This window comes from Ranitomeya variabilis, chromosome 3, assembly GCF_051348905.1.
Source record: "Ranitomeya variabilis isolate aRanVar5 chromosome 3, aRanVar5.hap1, whole genome shotgun sequence".
Classification (NCBI taxonomy): domain Eukaryota; kingdom Metazoa; phylum Chordata; class Amphibia; order Anura; family Dendrobatidae; genus Ranitomeya; species Ranitomeya variabilis.
The window spans coordinates 166782861-166800225 of NC_135234.1; positions in this window are offsets into that span (position 1 = coordinate 166782861).

Sequence of the window (17365 nt, forward strand, 5' to 3'; positions counted from 1 at the left end):
AAAAATAAAAAAAATGTATTTATTTCCATTTTCCCATTAGGGCAAGGGTTGGGGCTAGGGTTAAGGCTACAGTTAGGGTTGGGGCTACAGTTAGGGTTAGGGTTGGGGCTAAAGTTACGGTTAGGGTTTAGATTACATTTACGGTTGGGAATAGGGTTGGGATTAGGGTTAGGGGTGTGTCAAGGTTAGAGGTGTGGTTAGGGTTACTGTTGGGATTAGGGTTAGGGGTGTGTTTGGATTAGGGTTTCAGTTATAATTGGGGGTTTTCCACTGTTTCGGCACATCAGGGGCTCTCCAAAGGCGACATGGCGTCCGATCTCAATTCCAGCCAATTCTGCGTTGAAAAAGTAAAACAGTGCTCCTTCCCTTCCGAGCTCTCCCGTGTGCCCAAACAGGGGTTTACCCCAACATATGGGGTATCAGCGTACTTAGGACAAATAGGACAACAACCTTTGGGGTCCAATTTCTCCTGTTACCCCTGGGAAAATACAAAACGGGGCTAAAAAATAATTTTTGTGGGGGAAAAAAAAGGATTTTTTATTTTCACGGCTCTGCGTTATAAACTGTAGTGAAACACTTGGGGGTTCAAAGTTCTTACAACACATCTAGATAAGTTCCTTGGGGGGTCTAGTTTCCAAAATGGGGTCACTTGTGCGGGGCTTCTACTGTTTAGGTACATTAGGGGCTCTGCAAATGCAATGTGACGCCTGCAGACTATTCCATCTAAGTCTGCATTCCAAATGGCGCTCCTTCCCTTCCGAGCCCTTCCATGCGTCCAAACGGTGGTTCCCCCCCCCACATATGGGGTATCAGAGCACTCAGGGCAAATTGGACAACAACTTTTGGGGTCCAATTTCTCCTGTTACCCTCGGGAAAATACAAAACTGGGAGCTAAAAAATAATTTTTGTGGGAAAAAATTTTTGTTTTATTTTTACGGCTCTGCATTATAAACTTCTGTGAAGCCCTTGGTGGGTCAAAGCGCTCACCACACATCTAGATAAGTTCCTTAGGGGGTCTACTTTCCAACATGGTGTCACTTGTGGGGGGTTTCTACTGTTTAGGTACATTAGGGGCTCTGCAAACGCAATGTGACGCCTGCAGACCATTCCATCTAAGTCTGCATTCCAAATGGCGCTCCTTCCCTTCCGAGCCCTTCCATGCGTCCAAACGGTGGTTCCCCCCCACATATGGGGTATCAGCGCACTCAGGACAAATTGGACAACAACTTTTGGGGTCCAATTTCTCCTGTTACCCTCGGGAAAATACAAAACTGGGGGCTAAAAATGTTTGTTTTATTTTTACGGCTCTGCATTATAAACTTCTGTGAAGCCCTTGGTGGGTCAAAGCGCTCAAAACACATCTAGATAAGTTCCTTAGGGGGTCTACTTTCCAAAATGGTGTCACTTGTGGGGGGTTTCAATGTTTAGGCACATCAGTGGCTCTCCAAACGCAACATGGCGTCCCATCTCAATTCCTGTCAATTTTGCATTGAAAAGTCAAAAGGCGCTCCTTCCCTTCCGAGGTCTCCCATGCGCCCAAACAGTGGTTTACCCCCACATATGGGGTATCAGCGTACTCAGGACAAATTGTACAACAACTTTTGGGGTCCATTTTCTCCTGTTACCCTTGGTAAAATAAAACAAATTGGAGCTGAAGTAAATTTTTTGTGAAAAAAAGTTAAATGTTCATTTTTATTTAAACATTCCAAAAATTCCTGTGAAGCACCAGAAGGGTTAATAAACTTCTTGAATATGGTTTTGAGCACCTTGAGGGGTGCAGTTTTTAGAATGGTGTCACACTTGGGTATTTTCTATCATATAGACCCCTCAAAATGACTTCAAATGAGATGTGGTCTCTAAAAAAAACTTTTAACCCTTATAACTCCCTAACAAAAAAACATTTTGGTTCCAAAATTGTGCTGATGTAAAGTAGACATGTGGGAAATGTTACTTATTAAGTATTTTGTGTGACATATCTCTGTGATTTAATTGCATAAAATTTCAAAGTTGGAAAATTGCGAAATTTTCAAAATTTTCGCCAAATTTCCGTTTTTTTCACAAATAAACGCAGGTACTATCACAGAATTTTTACCACTATCATGAAGTACAATATGTCACGAGAAAACAGTGTCAGAATCACCAGGATCCGTTGAAGTGTTCCAGAGTTATAACCTCATAAAGGGACAGTGGTCAGAATTGTAAAAATTGGCCCGGTCCATAACGTGCAAACCACCCATAGGGGTGAAGGGGTTAAAAACACAGCACTTAAAGAGAGCCAGAAGGTGGAAGCTCAGCTTTGTTCAGTTGAGGACAACACCAGGGAGGGGCAGACATCGTTAGTAGGCCGGAACCACCAATTTTTTAAAAAACAGCACTTAATGAGAGCCAGAAGGTAGAAGCTCAGGTTTATTCAGTTGAGGACAACACCAGGCTGGGGCAGACACCGTTAGTAGGCCGGAACCACCAATCTTTTAAAAAACAGCACTTAATGAGAGCCAGAAGGTAGAAGCTCAGCTTTATTCAGTTGAGGACAACACCAGGCAGGGGCAGACACCGTTAGTAGGCCGGAACCACCAATCTTTTAAAAAACAGCACTTAATGAGAGCCAGAAGGTAGAAGCTCAGCTTTATTCAGTTGAGGACAACACCAGGCAGGGGCAGACACCGTTAGTAGGCCGGAACCACCAATCTTTTAAAAAACAGCACTTAATGAGAGCCAGAAGGTAGAAGCTCAGCTTTACACAGTTGAGGACAACACCAGGCAGGGGCAGACACCGTTAGTAGGCTGGAACCACCAATCTTTTAAAAAACAGCACTTAATGAGAGCCAGAAGGTAGAAGCTCAGCTTTATTCAGTTGAGGACAACACCAGGCAGGGGCAGACACCGTTAGTAGGCTGGAACCACCAATCTTTTAAAAAACAGCACTTAATGAGAGCCAGAAGGTAGAAGCTCAGCTTTATTCAGTTGAGGACAAACACCAGGGAGCAGCAAACAGAGGTATTAGGCCCCATCCAGCAATTAAAAAAAAATAATAATAATAATAGTAATCAGAGCCAGAAGGTAGAAGCTCAGCTTTATTCAGTTGAGGACAACACCAGGCAGGGGCAGACACCGTTAGTAGGCCGGAACCACCAATCTTTTAAAAAACAGCACTTAATGAGAGCCAGAAGGTAGAAGCTCAGCTTTACTCAGTTGAGGACAACACCAGGCAGGGGCAGACACCGTTAGCAGGCTGGAACCACCAATCTTTTAAAAAACAGCACTTAATGAGAGCCAGAAGGTAGAAGCTCAGCTTTATTCAGTTGAGGACAACACCAGGCAGGGGCAGACACCGTTAGCAGGCCGGAACCACCAATCTTTTAAAAAACAGCACTTAATGAGAGCCAGAAGGTAGAAGCTCAGCTTTATTCAGTTGAGGACAAACACCAGGGAGCAGCAAACAGAGGTATTAGGCCCCATCCAGCAATTAAAAAAAAATAAAAAAAATAATAATAATAGTAATCAGAGCCAGAAGGTAGAAGCTCAGCTTTATTCAGTTGAGGACAACACCAGGCAGGGGCAGACACCGTTAGTAGGCCGGAACCACCAATCTTTTAAAAAACAGCACTTAATGAGAGCCAGAAGGTAGAAGCTCAGCTTTATTCAGTTGAGGACAACACCAGGCAGGGGCAGACACCGTTAGTAGGCCGGAACCACCAATCTTTTAAAAAACAGCACTTAATGAGAGCCAGAAGGTAGAAGCTCAGCTTTACTCAGTTGAGGACAACACCAGGCAGGGGCAGACACCGTTAGCAGGCCGGAACCACCAATCTTTTAAAAAACAGCACTTAATGAGAGCCAGAAGGTAGAAGCTCAGCTTTATTCAGTTGAGGACAAACACCAGGGAGCAGCAAACAGAGGTATTAGGCCCCATCCAGCAATTAAAAAAAAAATAAATAATAATAATAATAGTAATCAGAGCCAGAAGGTAGAAGCTCAGCTTTATTCAGTTGAGGACAACACCAGGCAGGGGCAGACACCGTTAGTAGGCCGGAACCACCAATCGTTTAAAAAACAGCACTTAATGAGAGCCAGAAGGTAGAAGCTCAGCTTTATTCAGTTGAGGACAACACCAGGCAGGGGCAGACACCGTTAGTAGGCCGGAACCACCAATCGTTTAAAAAACAGCACTTAATGAGAGCCAGAAGGTAGAAGCTCAGCTTTATTCAGTTGAGGACAACACCAGGCAGGGGCAGACACCGTTAGTAGGCCGGAACCACCAATCGTTTAAAAAACAGCACTTAATGAGAGCCAGAAGGTGGGAGCTCAGATTTATTCATTTGAGGACAACTTGAATTAGGGACTGCAGACAGACTTACCAGGCTGTCCCCTGTGTGGACCATGCATCCAATACATTAACCCATTGCGCCACAAAGGACACGTAACCTTCCGTGGCCATGCCTACCGCTCCATGTGTCTGTTGTCAGGTGTACCTTTGGACTCACAGATTGACAGAATGAAAGGACAATGTGGTCTTTAAGATGCTGGTGGAGGGGTGGGATGGCTTTTCTCGCAAAAGAATTGTCAACTGGGTAGCTCATAGCGTGGTACAGCGTAGTCCATCATGGCTTTATTAATATTAAATAAAATAAAAAAATAGGCTCTATGCACTGTAAAATAGGTTCCAGGGGTACACGGGCAGCAGTGGTCAGGTCAGTGGAGGCCTAGTGGAAGGAGGGACCGCAGACAGGCTTCCAAGGCCTAACATAATAAAATGGGCTGGCTGTAGGCACTTTATAATTGGTTCCAGGGGGACACGGGCAGCAGTGGTCTGGTCATTGGAGGCCTAGTGGAAGGAGGGACCGCAGACAGGCTTTGAAGGCCTAACATAATAAAATGGGCTGGCTGTAGGCACTTTATAATTGGTTCCAGGGGTACACGGGCAGCAGTGGTCAGGTCAGTGGAGGCCTAGTGGAAGGAGGGACCGCAGACAGGCTTCCAAGGCCTAACATAATAAAATGGGCTGGCTGTAGGCACTGTAAAATATGTTCCAGGGGTACACGGGCAGCAGTGGTCAGGTCAGTGGAGGCCTAGTGGAAGGAGGGACCGCAGACAGGCTTCCAAGGCCTAACATAATAAAATGGGCTGGCTGTAGGCACTTTATAATTGGTTCCAGGGGTACACGGGCAGCAGTGGTCAGGTCAGTGGAGGCCTAGTGGAAGGAGGGACCGCAGACAGGCTTCGAAGGCCTAACATAATAAAATGGGCTGGCTGTAGGCACTTTATAATTGGTTCCAGGGGTACACGGGCAGCAGTGGTCAGGTCAGTGGAGGCCTAGTGGAAGGAGGGACCGCAGACAGGCTTCCAAGGCCTAACATAATAAAATGGGCTGGCTGTAGGCACTGTAAAATATGTTCCAGGGGTACACGGGCAGCAGTGGTCAGGTCAGTGGAGGCCTAGTGGAAGGAGGGACCGCAGACAGGCTTCCAAGGCCTAACATAATAAAATGGGCTGGCTGTAGGCACTTTATAATTGGTTCCAGGGGGACACGGGCAGCAGTGGTCTGGTCATTGGAGGCCTAGTTGAAGGAGGGACCGCAGACAGGCTTCGAAGGCCTAACATAATAAAATGGGCTTGCTGTAGGCACTTTATAATTGGTTCCAGGGGTACACGGGCAGCAGTGGTCAGGTCAGTGGAGGCCTAGTGGAAGGAGGGACCGCAGACAGGCTTCCAAGGCCTAACATAATAAAATGGGCTGGCTGTAGGCACTTTATAATTGGTTCCAGGGGTACACGGGCAGCAGTGGTCTGGTCAGTGGAGGCCTAGTGGAAGGAGGGACCGCAGACAGGCTTCGAAGGCCTAACATGATAAAATGGGCTGGCTGTAGGCACTGTAAAATAGGTTCCAGGGGTACACGGGCAGCAGTGGTCTGGTCGGTGGAGGCCTAGTGGAAGGAGGGACCGCAGACAGGCTTCCAAGGCCTAACATAATAAAATGGGCTGGCTGTAGGCACTGTAAAATATGTTCCAGGGGTACACGGGCAGCAGTGGTCAGGTCAGTGGAGGCCTAGTGGAAGGAGGGACCGCAGACAGGCTTCCAAGGCCTAACATAATAAAATGGGCTGGCTGTAGGCACTGTAAAATATGTTCCAGGGGTACACGGGCAGCAGTGGTCTGGTCAACGGAGGCCGATTGTAATGAGTGTCTGCCAGTTAGTAGTCAAAAACAACAAATAAATGTGAATGTCTCGCATTAAAAGAAAACAAAAACACTAAAGGGTGCAATCATTAGGTTCAGGGGTGGGATCCTCTGCGTTGTTTCAGACCTACTAATTTAGCGCAAAGTATTTACTGTGGTAAATAGAGGACACTGCCCCTGACTATGTTAAGTACCATCATACATGTCAACACAATGGTATTGTCAGTGGCAGGTATGGAAGGATGTCAGCGCATAGACTAAACATTGGTGGAAGTGTGAAAGATAACTGTGGAAGTGGTAGAGCAATGTTTGACCTGGGGGTGGGTGAACTCTCTTGTGGCCGGCGGTACAGGCCCAGGGCCCCTCATGTTACAACAGTGTGTCTGACGTTGGGTGCGCACCACCACCGCCAGAGACACTTTATTGTGCTATGAGGGACCCAGTAGCAATGCCGTCGACCAAAAGCGAGCACACCCACCTCTTCAGACAAACAGCAGTCTCACGGGTGCTTGCGCCAAGTCGCGATACCACGGCCCCGTGTGGGGAGTTTGGCCATTTAGGGAGGTGTAAACATGTCGTATGCTGGACAATCAGCTGCAGCAAATTAGACATTAGAAAAGTAATTCACAGTAGTCCACAGGCAAGAGCTTTTCATAGGAAAGCTAGGTGTCGGCCGGGCAAGGTGGGGCAAAAGATTTTGAAATCCAGTTGTGGTTCATTTTAATGAATGTTAGATCATCAACATTTTGGGTAGCCAGACGAGTCCTTTTTTCGGTTAATATTGAACCTGCAGCACTGAATACTCTTTCTGATAGGACACTTGCTGCCGGGCAAGCAAGCTCCTGCAATGCATATTCTGCCAATTCTGGCCAGGTGTCTAATTTTGATGCCCAGTAATCAAATGGGAATGACGGTTGAGGGAGAACATCGATAAGGGATGAAAAATAGTTAGTAACCATACTGGACAAATGTTGTCTCCTGTCACTTTCAATTGATGCAGCAGTACCTGTCCTGTCTGCGGTCATAGCAAAATCACTCCACAACCTGGTCAGAAAACCCCTCTGTCCAACGCCACTTCTGATGTGTGCACCCCCTAACACTCCTAGTCTGCTGCCTTCTGGAGCTCATGTGAGAACGATCACGTGCGCTGTGTGCTGGGAATGCCTGAAGCAAACGGTCAACAAGAGTTGATTGTTTGGTTGCTAATATTAGTTCCAAGTTCTCATGTGGCATAATATTTTGCAATTTGCCTTTATAGCGTGGATCAAGGAGGCAGGCTAACCAGTAATCGTCATCGTTCATCATTTTCGTAATGCGTGTGTCCCTTTTTAGGATACGTAAGGCATAATCCGCCATGTGGGCCAAAGTTCCAGTTGTCAAATCTCTGGTTGTGATTGGTTGAGGGGCAGTTTCAGGCAAATCTACGTCACTTGTATCCCTTAAAAAACCAGAACCCGGCCTTGCCACGCAACCAATTTCCAGTGCCCCCGGGAAAGCTTCCGCATTCAAAATATACTCATCCCCATCATCCTCCTCGTCCTCCACCTCCTCTTCGCCCGCTACCTCGTCCTGTACACTGCCCTGACCAGACAATGGCTGACTGTCATCAAGGCTTTCCTCTTCCTCTGGTGCAGACGCCTGATCCTTTATGTGCGTCAAACTTTGCATCAGCAGACACATTAGGGGGATGCTCATGCTTATTATGGCGTTGTCTGCACTAACCAGCCATGTGCATTCCTCAAAACACTGAAGGACTTGACACATGTCTTGTATCTTCGACCACTGCACACCAGACAACTCCATGTCTGCCATCCTACTGCCTGCCCGTGTATGTGTATCCTCCCACAAAAACATAACAGCATGTGCAGTGTTGAGTTCCACCTTGTTGCAATGTCTATGATTAGGCGATGCTGGGGAAGGTTCAAAGACCGCTGATAGGTCTGCATACGGCTGGAGTGTACAGGTGAACGTCGGATATGTGAGCAAAGTCCACGCACTTTGAGGAGCAGGTCGGAGAACCCAGGATAAGTTTTCAATAAGCACTGCACCACCAGGTTTAAGGTGTGAGCCAGGCAAGGAATGTGTTTCAGTTGGGAAAGGGAGATGGCAGCCATGAAATTCCTTCCGTTATCACTCACTACCTTGCCTGCCTCAAGATCTACTGTGCCCAGCCACGACTGCGTTTCTTGTTGCAAGAACTCGGACAGAACTTCCGCGGTGTGTCTGTTGTCGCCCAAACACTTCATAGCCAATACAGCCTGCTGATGCTTGCCAGTAGCTGGCCCATAATGGGACAACTGGTGTGCAACAGTGTCATCTGCCGATGGAGTGGTTGACCGACTGCGGTCTGTGGAAGAGCTGTAGCTTCTGCAGGAGGACGAGGAGGAGGAGGAGGGGGTGCGAACGCCTACAGCCAACTGTTTCCTAGACCGTGGGCTAGGCACAACTGTCCCGAAATTTATGTCCCCTGTGGACCCTGCATCCAACACATTCACCCAGTGTGCCGTGATGGACACATAACGTCCCTGGCCATGCCTACTGGTCCATGCATCTGTAGTCAGGTGCACCTTTGTACTCACAGATTGCCTGAGTGCATGGACGATGCGCTGTTTAACATGCTGGTGCAGGGCTGGGATGGCTTTTCTGGAAAAAAAGTGTTGACTGGGTAGCTCGTATCGTGGTTCAGCGTACTCCATCAGGGCTTTGAAAGCTTCGCTTTCAACTAACCGATAGGGCATCATCTCTAACGAGATTAGTCTAGCTATGTGGGCGTTAAAACCCTGTGTACGCGGATGCGAGGATAAGTACTTCCTTTTTCTAACCAGAGTCTCATGTAGTGTGAGCTGGACTGGAGAGCTGGAGATCGTGGAACTTTCGGGTGTGCCGGTGGACATGGCAGACTGAGAGACGGTTGGAGACGGTATTGTTTCCGCCGGTGCCCTAGATGCAATATTTCCTCCTACACAACTGGTGATTCCCTGACCCTGACTGCTTTTGGCTGGCAAAGAAACCTGCACAGATACTGCCGGTGGTGCGGAAAATGGTGGCCTTACAGTGACGGAAGGGATGTTGCGTTGCTGACTAGCTTCATTGGCCGAGGGTGCTACAACCTTAAGGGACGTTTGGTAGTTAGTTCAGGCTTGAAAATGCATGGTGGTTAAGTGTCTATGCATGCAACTAGTATTGAGACTTTTCAGATTCTGACCTCTGCTTAAGCTAGTTGAACATTTTTGACACATGACTTTGCGCTGATCAAATGGATGTTGTTTAAAAAAATGCCAGACTGCACTCTTCCTAGCATCGGATCCCTTTTCAGGGATTGCAGACTGAGCTTTAACCGGATGGCCACGCTGTCCTCCAACAGGTTTTGGCTTTGACACGCGTTTTGGGCCAGATACGGGCCCGGCAGATGGAACCTGTTGCGATGTTGATGACTGCTGCGGCCCCTCCTCCACCTCTGAACTACTGCCGCCTGCACCCTGTTCCCCCAATGGCTGCCAATCAGGGTCAATAACTGGGTCATCTATTACCTCCTCTTCGAGCTCGTGTGCAACTTCGTCTGTGTCACCGTGTCGGTCGGTGGTATAGCGTTCGTGGCGGGGCAACATAGTCTCATCAGGGTCTGATTGTGGATCAGTACCCTGAGAGGGCAATGTTGTGGTCTGAGTCAAAGGAGCAGCATAGTACTCTGGCTGTGGATCAGTGCACTCCATGTCAGAATCTACTTGTAATGGGCATGGCCTGTTAAGTGTTTCACTTTCTAAGCCAGGGACGGTATGTGTAAAGAGCTCCATGGAGTAACCCGTTGTGTCGCCTGCTGCATCCTTCTCTCTTGTTGTAGTTTTTGCTGAAGAGGACAAGGAAGCGACTTGTCCCTAACCGTGAACATCCACAAGCGACGCGCTGCTTTTACATTTACCAGTTTCAGAAGAGGAGGCAAAAGAGCTAGAGGCTGAGTCTGCAATGTAAGCCAAAACTTGCTGTTGCTGCTCCGGCTTTAAAAGCGGTTTTCCTACTCCCAGAAAAGAGAGCGTTCGAGGCCTTGTGTAGCCAGACGACGAAACTGGCTCCACAGCTCCAGACTTAGGTGGAATATTTTTATCCCCACGACCACCTGATGCTCCACTACCATCATTACCAGCTGACAATGATCGCCCACGGCCACGACCTCTTGCACCAGACTTCCTCATTGTTTTAAAAACTTAACCAAAGTAACTTTATTTGTTGCTGTCAAACAACTTACACGGTGAGCTATAACTTCAGTATGATTTCAATATCCCTTAACAGGTTGGTGAGACCACAAGGAAAATCAGGCACAATGTTACACACTCTGTTTTCTGTGGCACCAAATCACAGAGATGCCACACACGCAGGACTGTCACTCAAGCACAAATGTCAATATTAATCTCCCACCTATTTTTTTTTTTTTTCAGGGAGACTTTAGAAACCAAATAAGATGAAATGATTTTTTTCAGGGACAATTTAGAAACCAAATAATAATAATAAAAAAGGCTTTCTATGGCCCACTGAGTGAGAGATGGCACACACAGGAGTCAGGAGTGGCACACAAGCCCTGAGGCCAATATTTTTCTCCCACTGAATGATGTAGTGATTTTTTTTCAGGTAGATTTTAGAACCCAAATCAAGCAAAAAAATTAATAGGCTTTCTATGGCCCACTGAGTGAGAGATGGCACACACAGGAGTCAGGAGTGGCACACAAGCCCTGAGGCCAATATTTTTCTCCCACTGATTGATGTAGTGATTTTTTTTCAGGTAGATTTTAGAACCCAAATCAAGCAAAAAAATAAATAGGCTTTCTATGGCCCACTGAGTGAGAGATGGCACACACAGGAGTCAGGAGTGGCACACAAGCCCTGAGGCCAATATTTTCCTCCCACTGATTGATGTAGTGATTTTTTTTCAGGTAGATTTTAGAACCCAAATCAAGCAAAAAAATAAATAGGCTTTCTGTGGCCCACTGAGTGAGAGATGGCACACACAGGAGTCAGGAGTGGCACACAAGCCCTGAGGCCAATATTTTCCTCCCACTGATTGATGTAGTGATTTTTTTTCAGGTAGATTTTAGAACCCAAATCAAGCAAAAAAAAAAATAGGCTTTCTATGGCCCACTGAGTGAGAGATGGCACACACAGGGATGGCACTCTAGCAGAAATGCCAATCTTAATCTCCCACAAAAAAAAAAAAAACAACAGGGACTGTCCTACAATTACTATCTCCCTGCAGTAATCTCAGCCAGGTATGGCAGGCAGCAATAAGGAGTGGACTGATGCACAAATTAAATAAAAAGTGTGGACAAACAAAAAAGATAGCTGTGCAGAAAGGAAGGAACAAGAGGATTTGTGCTTTGAAAAAAGCAGTTGGTTTGCACAGTGGCGTACACACAGCAATACAGCTATCAGGGAGCCTTCTAGGGCAGCCCAATGAGCTACAGCGCTGAGGAAAAAAAAAAAAATGTAGCTTCCACTGTCCCTGCACACCGAAGGTGGTGTTGGACAGTGGAAATCGCTACAGCACAAGCGGTTTGGTGGTTAATGGACCCTGCCTAATGCTATCCCTGCTTCTGACGAAGCCGCAGCAACCTCTCCCTAAGCTCAGATCAGCAGCAGTGAGATGGCGGTCGGCGGGAACGCCCCTTTATAGCCCCTGTGACGCCGCAGACAGCAAGCCAATCACTGCAGTGCCCTTCTCTAAGATGGTGGGGACCAGGACCTATGTCATCACGCTGCCCACACTCTGCGTTCACCTTCATTGGCTGAGAAATGGCGCTTTTTGCGTCATTGAAACGCGACTTTGGCGCGAAAGTCGCGTACCGCATGGCCGACCCCGCACAGGGGTCGGATCGGGTTTCATGAAACTCGACTTTGCCAAAAGTCGGCGACTTTTGAAAATGAACGACCCGTTTCGCTCAACCCTACTTGTCACATTGATAACACAGGGATGACATCCATGTGTCATCAGTATGCAAGTGTGTGGGACATTTTGCGGCCTATGCTGCCACTGACATCTGAAAGAGCCCTTAGTGAACTCGATCATTTACCAAACTTTGGCCCTTATTTGGCCAAAATGTGGCAAAACTTTATGAGCACACCACAAAATCTGGCACCAGCATCTGATATGGTCTGTGTTAGCAGGAGGCAGCATTACAACAACATGGTGGAAGAGTACATGTCCACACTTCTTCTTGTACTAACAGATGGGTCTGCCCAATTTAACTTCTGGGTCTCCAAATTGGACACATGGCCTGAGCTTGACCTTTATGCCTTGGAGGTGCTGGCCTGCCCTGCAACAAGTGTACTGTCGGAACGTGTTGTAGCACTGCAGGGGGTGTAATCATAGACAGGTGCATCCACCTGTTTACATCCAACATGGGGAAGCTAGCAATCCTTAAAATGAACCAGGCATGGATGTCCATATCGTTGGATAACTAGACAACTATAACCGATGCACCCAGCCAGTCGTCAACTCTATTTGCCATTCGTTTCATTTGGGTGCCTCTTCCACAAGTAAAAAAAATAAAACTTTTTTGACTGCCTACTCCTTCATCTCTTCCACCTACACCACAATTTCCACCTCCTCCAGTTGTACCTCAGCCCCCTGGTTGTAGCTTGCTTATTTATTTTGGGTTCATTCTATGTTCTTTTAGATCAGTTTCCTAAACAACCCCTTTAGGCTAAGTACACATTAGCATATGTGTGTGCAGTATTTCATCTGCATGCACAAACACATGCAAAATGCATGGTTACGCTGCTTTTTTGTTCCGCATCATCTTACGCATGACATAAAAAAAACGCAGCTTTTCCACGCATTTGTATGCGTTTTGGCATGCATTTGCGTATTTTTAGCGCATGCGTTCAATATTTTCAGGAGAATTTTCTTGACCAAAACACACACAATGGGTGAGTCTCATGGGGATTCTGTATATAAACCCTACAGAGATGAAATGCTCAGGATTGGGTGGCGATGATGAAGGAGTTACAGGGGAAGGGGAGGTAAATTTTAGGATTGGCTCCTGGATGAGACTGGACACATTGCGATTAGATGACACATTAGGATTGTAAAAATAAGTAAACTGACTGAACAATATATATAATAATTATAAATGCTGGTGCATAGCCAAAAAAAATACATACATAATAGATTATGGCCGCACACATCTGTGCTAAAATAAGGAAATTTTGAAATATATGAAATAGGAATAGCATAATGGCTTATGAACTTTATGAACAAACATGAGATTTTAGCACAAGATTTGGCCAAATATTGTGAGCCCATTCACCAACGACAAGGTAATCTCAGATCGAATGGGTAACTACACTGACTGCCTGGTGTGAACACTTACCTATGGTATCTGAGCTACTGCCCAATGTGAACACTTACTTATGGCTAATGACATGGTAAAGCCTACTTATATAGGAGGCTCAGAACCAATAGTGTTGAGATGTAATTAAAATCACAGGTATGGTGAAGGGCGGGACGTTCAAGTCAGAAAATAGTATATAGTAAAAATAAGTAAACTGACTGAACAATATATATAATAATTATAAATGCTGGTGCATAGCCAAAAAAGATACATACATAATAGATTATGGGCGCACACATCTGTGCTAAAATAAGGAAATTTTGAAATATATGAAATAGGAATAGCATAATGGCTTATGAACTTTATGAACAAACATGAGCTTTTAGCACAAGATTTGGCCAAATATTGTGAGCCCATTCACCAACGACAAGGTAATCTCAGATCGAATGGGTAACTACACTTACCTATGGTATCTGAGCTACTGCCCAATGTGAACACTTACTTATGGCTAATGACATGGTAAAGCCTACTTATATAGGAGGCTCAGAACCAATAGTGTTGAGATCTAATTAAAATCACAGGTATGGTGAAGGGCGGGACGTTCAAGTCAGAAAATAGTATATAGTAAAAATAAGTAAACTGACTGAACAATATATATAATAATTATAAATGCTGGTGCATAGCCAAAAAAGATACATACATAATAGATTATGGCCGCACACATCTGTGCTAAAATAAGGAAATTTTGAAATATATGAAATAGGAATAGCATAATGGCTTATGAACTTTATGAACAAACATGAGATTTTAGCACAAGACATTAGGATTGTAGTCATGGGATTGGATAGAAAATTTGAATCGAGTGAAGGTAGTGACAACAGAGACACACTGGGAGGTGATGGTAGAGGTGGCAAGTCCATTTTTGGGCAGCTTTTTTTGACCCGTGTCTTTCATTTTCGGTGCGGTGATGAGTCACTGGTAGCAGTGTTTTTCCTTTTTTTGTGGGCTGAGTGTGAGTGGTGGCCTCTGTAGCAGTGGATGCTGATTGCTGCAGGGGTGCTGCAGTTGGCGGTGTGGTGCATGATGCTTCATGCAGGGGTGGTGCACTATGGAGTGTGGTGGATGCTGCTTGCTGCAGGGGTGCTGCACTCTGGAGAGTGGTGGATGCTGCTTGCTGCTGGGGTGGTACAGTCTGGAGTGTGATGGATGCTGATTGCTGCTGGGGTGGTGCCGTCTGGAGTGTGGTGGATTCTGATTGCTGCTGGGGTGGTGCACTTGGCAGCATGGTGGATGCTGCTTGCTGCAGGGGTGCTGCATTTGGCAGCATGGTGGTGTAGCTGTGAACTGGTGGAACAGCCCACTGATGCTGTGCTTGTGGATGGTGGTAAAATCCGGACTGCTGTTGATAGCTTCTGGACTGCTGCTGCTGTAATGCCTGGCTGTTAGCAGCCTGGCAGGCCTGCATGATGTTCAGCTGGAGTTCAGGCGTAAGGTTTTCCGACACGCCCCGCTCTATTACTGAAAAAAAATGTTGCGCTGGTCTCTGAAGGTCAGATTCCAGGTGGTCAAGGCGTTTGTGGACATCCTGGAAAAGTGAGTTCATCTGAGTGAACCCACCCTGGAAAATGGTGTTCACCTGAGTGAACCCACTGTCCAGTCTATCTACAATCACCTTCATCCCATCCTGGAAGACCAAGCTTAAGTCAATAAACTTGGGTATGACTGACCTCTTCCAGGCCCTCTGCCGCTGACGAGAAGTCGCAACGAAAGCAGTGGCAGAGGGCTGGGAGAGGGAAAAACCTGATGAACCGGCTGCCTGTTCCCCAGCCTATGAAGCCTGCCTGGTTGTTCCTTCGCTGGTGGATGCTTGGGAAAGTTCGGTGGCTGGTCAATGAAGGGACACTCTAACTGAAGATCCAGGTTATAGAGTGCTGCTCCAGGTTCTGTGCGGAAAATAAAAGAAAAACATTAATAAAAAAAATGTAACAGTTTATATAATAGACAACAGAAAAAATACTCACGTTTTCTGAGCAACCGCAAGCCTCAGAAAAAACAGCATATTGTTGTACTTGTATTTGGACACCTTTGGAGCAGCACCACTTCTAACCCGAATCTCCTCTCTCATATCCTTCATTGAATGCCAGCGGACTGTTACTCTCTTCACTGTGAAGGGGGGAAAAAAAATTGTTAAAAAATACACCAACATTTACAGGAAAACAGATGCGTCAGACCACTTTGCAATACTTATGAGAATCCTTTCTGAATTGTGGCCTTGCATGGTCCCAATCATCCAACAACGATCTGGCCACTTCTTCCCAGAGTCGTCGAATCACTCCTAAGTCGGAATGGTTCCGACTCAGGAGTGATAAATCACTTGCCCCGGTGTTTATAGGACTAGTTTTTCCTGAGGCATTGTGCTGTATGGCTAATCTTTGCATGGGCTATAATCTTTTAAGCAAAGAATTGTATTAACCATTATAGTGCCACACTGGCAATATTGGTATCCTATTGGGTTTAATGGTATTACCTCCTTGGCCCCAAGGCTTTAGTTAGCCCTTCTGTATACTATTCATTTTTGATGTTTCATATTTTAGCACTTTTGCACCATCACTTAGTGGGTATCGAGACTTGTTTTGGATTTTACTTATACTTAATAAAAGTTACATTTTCGAAAAGGGTCTTTTCTTAGTAAACAGCTGTTGCCTACCCTTCAATATACCTAAAGGTACCGTTACACTAAACGACTTACCAACGATCGCGACCAGCGATACGACCTGGCCGTGATCGTTGGTAAGTCGTTGTGTGGTCGCTGGGGAGCTGTCACACAGACAGCTCTCTCCAGCGACCAACGATCAGGGGAATGACTTCGGCATCGTTGAAACTGTCTTCAACGATGCCGAAGTCCCCCTGCAGCACCCGGGTAACCAGGGTAAACATCGGGTTACTAAGTGCAGGGCTGCACTTAGTAACCCGATATTTACCCTGGTTACCATTGTAAAAGTAAAAAAAAAACACTACATACTCACATTCTGATGTCTGTCACATCCCCCACCGGCGTCCACAGGGTTAAAACTGCTTTCGGCAGGAGAGCTGGTAATATGCACGCGCTGCTGCCGAGAGCTTCCCTGCACTGAATGTGTCAGCGCCGGTAGTAACAGCGGTGACGTCACCGCTGTGCTCTGCTTTACGGCCGGCGTTGAGACATTCAGTGCAGGGAAGCTCTCGGCAGCAGCGCGCGCATATTAGCAGCGCGCGCATATTAGCAGCGCTCCTGCCGAAAGCAGTTTTAACCCTGTGGACGCCGGGGGACGTGACAGACATCAGAATGTGAGTATGTACTGTTTTTTTTTTAACTTTTACAATGGTAACCAGGGTAAATATCGGGTTACTAAGCGCGGCCCTGCGCTTAGTAACCCGATATTTACCCTGGTTACAAGTGAACACATCGCTGGATCGGCGTCAGACGCCGATCCAGCGATGACAGCAGGTGATCAGCGACCAAAAAAAGGTCCTGATCATTCCCCAACGACCAACGATCTCCCAGCAGGGGCCTGATCGTTGGTCGCTGTCACACATAACGAGATTGTTAGCGGGATCGTTGCTACATCACCAAAAGCCTCAGTGACTCAGCCTTAAGTCTGTAAGACTCCTAAACAACCCCCCCAAAAAAAACAACAACCCACTAATAGTTTGGTTAATTTGTTTACTCTCCCCTTGCTTCTTCCACTTATTTCATGACATCCACCTGTTTCTCCACTTGGATGCACACCTCCTGGTTCTAGATTGCTAGTTTTAGTTTTGTTAATTCTAGGTTGTTTTAAGTCAGTTCTAGAAAAAAAAATGCAAAAAAGCAGTGTTGCATTACTC